The sequence below is a fragment of the Papaver somniferum genome, chromosome 4, assembly GCF_003573695.1.
Source record: "Papaver somniferum cultivar HN1 chromosome 4, ASM357369v1, whole genome shotgun sequence".
Taxonomy (NCBI): domain Eukaryota; kingdom Viridiplantae; phylum Streptophyta; class Magnoliopsida; order Ranunculales; family Papaveraceae; genus Papaver; species Papaver somniferum.
The window spans coordinates 110789378-110797050 of NC_039361.1; the positions used below are offsets into that span (position 1 = coordinate 110789378).

Below are 7673 nucleotides of genomic sequence, written 5' to 3' on the forward strand. Positions count from 1 at the left end.
ACAGGAGATATGCAAATCTCCGCTCTGGGTCATAAGTCCACCGAGGACGTATTTACGCATCTACAAAGCCTACATGACCAACAGTATCTCGTTGAGGATGTATATTAGGAATCATGGCATCACAATCAGCTGCGTCTCGCGAAGACATGCTGGAATTGTGGCTGTTCTGGTTCATAAGTCTGTCGGGGACGTTTTACGCTATACAGAACCTACGTGAGCAGCAATATCTCGTCGAGGATGTGCGCTAAGAATCACAACATCATGACCAGCAGTGTCTCGCGGGGACTATATTAAAAATCGTGGCTAAGGATGCCTTGAGGGTCAAGGGCTTAATCTCTTTCGTGAGAGTTTAATTCTGCATATAGGGTTGAAATGACACTTTTACCCCTTATCCAAATTTTACCATCTACACTTAGCTTGCGAGCTCATTTATTGGAAGTATTATTTATGATCTTGATCGTTTATCGATTACTTTATACCTAAACTGGAGTTCATTATCATTCCCGAGCCCTATTTACGGGATGAATTCTTCGTACGTCGATTTATTTTAAATCGACATCACCGTGCCATGTCGAAATATGCTTGCGATGTCGAAAACATGTCTAAACACGCAACTACCCCATCCGTGATTATGGGTTTTGTAGACATGCCCAAAATATACGTGTGCGTGTGAGTAGGCTAGGATAGCAGCGGATTCCCTGGTACGAGGCGTTCAATTCAAAATTTTATGAGAGGGCAATCATTTTTATTTGACCAGTCAATGGTTACAATGCAGAGATAGTCAAATCCGCATTTATATGATAACGGCATGTAAAAAAGGAAAGACCGAATTACATGGGATTCCTCAATAAAGAGTGGTTAGGGTTGTTTCTATCTTTCTTTCTCTTTCTTCCTCCTCCACCCCAACTTCTTTAGAATACATCTGAAACCGGCCAGGAAGTTCATTGCCGCCTCCGATTGTTAATGGAAGGGCATGGTGTGATGGATATCTGCTTTTGTTAATGGGAGAAACGTGGTGTTTCTGTTTGGTTAGAAAGAAAAACGTACAGTAATGTTGCTAATCTTGTAATTTAACGTTTTATAACCTGCGACTTTATTTAGTTCTCTTCATTTACATCTAAAATGAACATTTTTTTTTCTTCAATTCTTATTCCGATGAACACACCGGAGAGATCTAGTAACTGGACTTGTACTGATTGGATTCTGTAGAGTCTGTCCCTTTATGGATTGGGGATTGATTCTTCTTCTACTGATCTTACTCATCTCTAAGTCTCCAGATCGAATACTACTACTGGTAATTTATGTTGGGTGATTTTCGTTTTCCTAAGAAAATCCTTGAGTATAAAGCTGAAGCTTGTATAGAACCAAGTTCAGGCTCGGAACCAGAAGAATAAGTAATCTTTACTGTGCCTACTCTCTGGGTATTCATTTTATTCGATATTATACTTTATATTATTTCGAATTATTCAATACTGTTTTTCTTATTTTGATTGAAACTTTTTGCTTTTCTAAGATTATGAGTCCATCTGATATTAGTTTGCAACTTTTATTAGAGTCGTGTAATTTGGATGAAACAAAATATATTAAGGTCATGTATTTATGTTGATGTTTGCATGTTATGGTTACAATGTCTACTAGCTGCCTGTGTCAGGATCTAAAAGTAAAAAAATTATTTCAGAAACATATTGTTGACCAAATCAAATAGAAGATGCAAACAAGTGGATTACATCTTCCAAGAAGTTCGCCTAGTCTATCTTCAAATGGGGTGCGATAGAACAAAGCTTCATGGTTATCCAGCTATTCCAATAGGAATACGGAATCGGCAATTTGCTGCTAATTAAATGGTTAAATCAGTTTCAATGGGTATAAAGATGATGTGCTATGTTTCCACTAAGATAAATTCATCCAAGAGAAGAGACCAGAGTTCACGGCTGAAGGATCTAGAAATTGACATAATGTTAAGAATGGAGATAATTGTGCATTTATGGGAAAAGTGGATTTTGCACTTCAATCATGTAGAGGCTGGTGAATATGAAGAACACACCTCAACATATATGCATACACTACCGAAAGAGCAATGCATGAAAACAGATTATGACGATTGTGTTTGGTGGCTTGCACTTCAACCGTGTGCTTTCAAAGGTCAGGATGACTCAAAAACAGGGACGGACTTAGCCCTCCCGGTCCACAAGCCTAATTTTTCCCATTTTTTGGTTAATCATGTGTATTAGTCCGGGTCTAAAATGAAAAATCCGGATCCGTCCCTGCTCAAAAACATCAACGGAATTGTGGTAATTTTATTGAGATGGTGCAGTATTCAGCCACATCCAGTGAGAAGGTGAACGAGGCTATCTTAGAAACTGCTCGCCGAGATGGTACTTATACCTCGCCTCTTACTTACTCGAAGAGATATTTTGAATATAATTTCTAGTAAAATCAGAAATAAGATAAGTGAGGAAGTTGAATATGAGAAACATTGTATATTTGATGAGTCATTTGATGCGTCCAAGAAAGGGCGAACTGGGATCATTTAAAGGTATGTTATGGTAATTAGTTTGTTCAAGAACGATTCAATATTTAGCATCAGGGACATATGCTCAGGGGCTGAAAACTTTTTCAGGCCTGGGCTAGTGAACTTGGTAAGCCCTGAAAAAAATGAATTAGTCTTCAGGACTGGAAGGCAACCTGGGTAGCAGTTTCATAGGTCCGTCCTATTTAGCATGTCAGAGATATACGGTTGCTTTTACTCTTAAAAAGAAATACACTACGTGCAACCACTATTGGCTCTAGTTAAAACATGTGAAAATTTGGGTTCAGTTTGGAATTTTATTCAATTTTACTTATATATTGTTAATCTTGTGATTGCTTTTTCGCAGCCTTACGCGATCTGCTCATGAAAATGAATTTAACGAAAGTTTGGCTGCTGGTGAACTTTAAGACAGGTAAATAGGCTTATTAAATAAGTACGTGGTCGCGATACTGGTTGGAGTTCTCATTATAGTTTTGTATGCAATGTGGCGTAACTTTTACAACTAATTAACATACTAGTAACTGTGATCCGAACGAGTCATGTTCTTTTAGCAAACCATTTGATATTTTTGATGCTATAATTAATTTTTTAGTTGTGGTCCTTGGTAATCTTACGATTGATAAAGGAGAAACTAATACTAGCGGGTTGATACCAATCCAAAAATTGATAAAGGGGATACTAGTATTAGTGGCATTGATATCAATCCAGAAATCCAGTGACCAGGATTATTGTGTTTTATATGGATTGGTATCCCCTTTATAATTATGAATTTTTTTTTAGAATTTTAATTTATTAAGTGACATCCTTATATTTAGTTTTTGGAGAGTTTGGTGCTTACCTGCGAAAATGAGAGCTATCCATTTTTATCATGAGGTGTCATGGAGAGATGGTCTAATGCCACACAAAAGGGCCCCCTTGTTAATCTCAATCCAGGGGATCAATGGGCTAAAATCTGACACCTGATAGGGAAAATGGATGGGAAAAATCTATGGAGGAAGTGTAGCACTGTCGACAGCTTACGAGTTTAGTCATAGTCTTATATTACATGGCTTCTCACAGGCAGGTCAGGCAACATTGTAGCTGATTCCCTTGGCTTTGGCTACATTCTGGCGGACACCAGCCACTATGGTCCATGTATGTATACGTTATTGAATTTCTGTCACCATGTAAGCTTTTTCCATAAGACTTGGTTTTTCTCTTGGCTCGGCTCCATGTCTTGTTTATGGCCAAGGAAAAGAGCCACCATAGCGCCTGGCCTAAGGCTTCAGACAAGGAGAGACCAAGGTCCGCCACACCAGGTTTACTTTTTTTGTTTTAGTAAGACTGCGTTTCTTTTGAATCCCTATTTAGCGCCTTCACAAAAGAAAACCCAGACACCAACACAAGAAAAAAAAAACACAGCTACTAATTGTGAGTTCCTCCATTAAGGAACATTTGGGCTCTGCTTCTTTTACAACTCCCCTCTGATTTTCATCATCATCAACATCTACTCTGTTCCCCCAAATCTTTTCAGGTCAGGTGTTTAAGCAAGAACATTTTGAGGAATATCTTAAAGAAAACTCAAGGTAATGATTTCTCTCATTAATTTCGTTTCGAATCAAACATAATTATTGTGTGAAATTTCTTCATAAATCTGATTTGATAATTAACTGAATAATTTTAGTTATGTGAAATTTCTTTATCTTCAATCAATAATGGAAATTTGTTTTCCCAATATCTTTTATCAAGGTTTTTAGGGTTTGCTATTGGATAAATTGTAGAGTATGATGATAATTTGGTTAAAGAAAAGAAGACCAATAGAAGAAAACAGGGAACATTTGGGTTTCTTGCACAAACCCTAACTTTCTTATCAATTGGAATAATCCACGGATTGTTTGTAATTTGTACAAATATCCCTTGTTTATAGGATTAATTACATTTATTTATTCGTTCACATCTTTTGGCTTTGTTTTTGGCATACCGAGATTTAACTGAAAAATTACATTATGATTTTGCTTGGTAAAAGTGTAAAAGCGAGTTTATTAACACTGAGATACCATACAGCGTGTCAAACACAGGTGTGCTCTAACTCACAAAGATTGGGATCACCAACTGAAGACAAGGAGCCGATCACTTGTCATTGAGGTTTTCTTCTGCTCTTATATTTTTCTTATCCTACTCTTTTAATCTCTTGTAACACTCATACTAATTGTGTTCCTCATATTCCACTAAACAAACGGCTATGCAGAATTCATATTAGCAATATTAAGTGGCACTTGCAAACTCATAGAGAAGTAGTTTTGTATTCATTCGTTTTGTATTTTGCTAGAACAGTTGTCATATCATAGTTCCATTTTGCAGCTGCGTTGGTTGGTTTTGTCGTTACTATATCGTCGTCTTCTTATCAAATTCAGCCTTACTAATTGGACTTCGTCCAGCTTTTCAGGTACGGATTCTGTTACATATATTGAAGTTGCTTATTTTATGAAATGAGCTTCCAACATGAAACCTGTTGGTGTATACAGTAGGGTGACTGTATGAGTAGTTGCCATGAGTTGGTTGGAGTCGCTAATGAACAAATATTGGGGAGCTAGATATTTAGTGAATCATGTTCTATTATATCTGATTCATGTTAAGCTGAGGGTCATAATATAACTTTGACAAAACTAACTGAATATCCCTTGACATAGATTTTAATATCTACATGACTAGGCTAATGTATTTCGTGATTCAGTACGTAGCTGTTTCTCTATGAAATATTTTCCTAAACCTGGTTAAAGGATGCTTATGTTTAATGTTACCTATGCAAGGCATTTAAACTGATCATTGTCTAAAGACCAACAGGTCCAACTCTCATAGTAGTTTCGTAGTGCACACTACTCCAAAGGTCACACCATTGTTTTAACTTACCCCCATAGAGCTCATTTCAGCTTGTCATTTGACTTTTGTAGCAACACAGACACCATCTGGAACTTGACGACTTCCTTGGCCTTTCAAGCCAATCAATTGGACTTTAGAAACCTAACCTTTTACTGTCCATTGTATAGGATGCTCATGTTTGATGTTACCTATGCTTAAGATTAAAGGATGCTCATGTTTAATGTTACCTATGCAAGGCATTTAAACTGATCATTGTCTAAAGACCAACAGGTCCAACTCTCATGGTAGTTTCGTAGTGCACACTACTCCAAAAGTCACACCATTGTTTTAACTTACCCCTATAGAGCTCATTTCAGCTCGTCATTTGACTTTTGTAGCAAACAGACACCATCTGGAATTTGACGACTTCCTTGGCCTTTCAAGTCAATCAATTGGACTTTAGAAACTAAACCTTTTACTGTCCATTGTATAGGCTGGAACCTCAAGTGTTGTCAGCAAACATAGATCAGTGTTTGAAAATTGTGTATCATTTGCTCATTTTATTTTGAAAGTTCATTTTGTTTATCTAAATGCTTCATATTATTTTCATATTACAGCTGCATTGGTTGGTTTTCTCGAGTTGTGGAATAACTTTTCAGGTATGGTTTTGTTATGGCTTTAGATCTTGGTTTATTCTAATGAATTTATCATCTATAAGTCATTAGTTCCCTGTTTGTGGTTGATTTTGTTCTATTCGATCAGTTAGTTTGGGTAATTGTTTGGTCACTTATCTAAACAAATGATTTGCTGCTTATGAAGTATACAACTTACTTTCCCAGTATCAACTGATCCTGTGTTCTCTGTGTCACAGGAAAGAGGAGAAAGAGGAGAAAGAGAAATTGGCATTAGATTATGGTGTAGCTCTGATGAAATTTATTAGCACCCAGTCATACTCAGAGAAGCAGTTAGCGGGGGATACCCTATGGACCTATTTTTACTTGAAGAATTTGCTGAGGTGTATGACGCTACAATTCATATGAATCATGTTCACCAACTTGTGAGTCTTTGCTACTGCGAGGAGTCTCAGAAAGTATATGAAAAGTTCATAGCGCAAATACTAAGTGATCTTCGAAGAGGCTTAAGAACTTACTCACCCAAGACAGTGCTAGCTCGAATGCAAAAGCTGAAAAGTATCTATTTCGCTCCTGCGAAGAATGGATTAGGGTAAGAATTTTCCTCACTGCTATCCTTTTCTCTTTAAAGGTTATTATAAAAATGTTGTAATTTTGTCTGACTTTGTTCAGGTGGAGGAAGTTTGAGGGCAGTTGGTTGACATTGGATCGATAAGCCTCAACTCAACCCAAAACAGACAGATCTGAATTAGCCATGGATCAATGAAGTAAAAAGTTTTCTGTTATGATGAGTTACTATTGTTTCTGTTCTCAATTCAAAACTGTGGGATTTATAAAGTGTAAAGATATGGTGTATCATAGACTGATTTAGGTAGCTAGTATTTGGTTATACTTATAGAAGCTAGAATCACAAGAGATTTTTGCTCGTGACCCGCATCAAGAATAATAGGTGAAAAGAGAATTAAGATTAATAGCAGGGTATGCTAAGAAGCCTTGTCTATGTCTCTAACTCTTAGAAATGGTTTTGTTAGAATCCTGCTACTGCCTGGTACATACAAATGATGTTGTTCATACTAGCGTGTTTTGATCTGCAATTCTCTTGTTGTGGATCATTAGATGTATAGTTATCTCTGTCTCTTGCTCTCTGAATGTTCATGTATGAATTGACGTTTTCCTATATTAAAGTCTGGTTTGTGCTTTTCAAAATTTAGATACTCTAAAGTCTAAACAGTGAACGGTTCATTTTGGAAATTGAACTCTCAAACTTCACGGTAACCAGCATTGTCTAAGCCGATGTTTAAAGTAACGCTGTTCTGTGCTCTTTTCACTTCAGTTGTGAACTTGAATTTAGTCTCTCTAGACGTCTTACTAGAGTCTAGGGAGATGGTACTTGGTATTGCAGAAATTATTGTACCTGTCTATTGAACCGACACCATAAGGATATGGACTGATTGGTTGGTTGCCTAGCACAAGACCGAAAGAAGAAAGGCCCCGACTCCATTGACGTTGTCAGAAGTAGGAATTACCTATAGATCCTATTATAATGGTATTAGTTAGTGGAAGGTCCACCCACTAAAGCCCAATAACCGGAGGTCCTTTTTTTATAAAAAGGAAAATTATGGACCCATGTTTTTATCAACAGGTCCTAGCACATGTGTGAATTTTGGTCGAAA

The 7673-nt window shown here is 37.0% G+C and overlaps 1 long non-coding RNA gene across 12 annotated transcripts; it reads left to right on the plus strand.

The window, feature by feature from the left end:
* Window positions 1-844: 844 nt before the first annotated feature.
* LOC113276330 lies at window positions 845-7208 on the plus strand. 12 transcript variants are annotated; one of them, XR_003324305.1, is made up of 9 exons: window positions 845-2536; window positions 2877-2942; window positions 3590-3664; window positions 4044-4095; window positions 4574-4654; window positions 4871-4955; window positions 5986-6027; window positions 6240-6592; window positions 6673-7208. It is a non-coding gene; the product is annotated as an uncharacterized LOC113276330 (long non-coding RNA). The 12 variants fall into 12 exon arrangements; XR_003324311.1 differs by having other exon boundaries at window positions 845-2375; XR_003324302.1 differs by having other exon boundaries at window positions 2877-3664.
* Window positions 7209-7673: the final 465 nt, after the last annotated feature.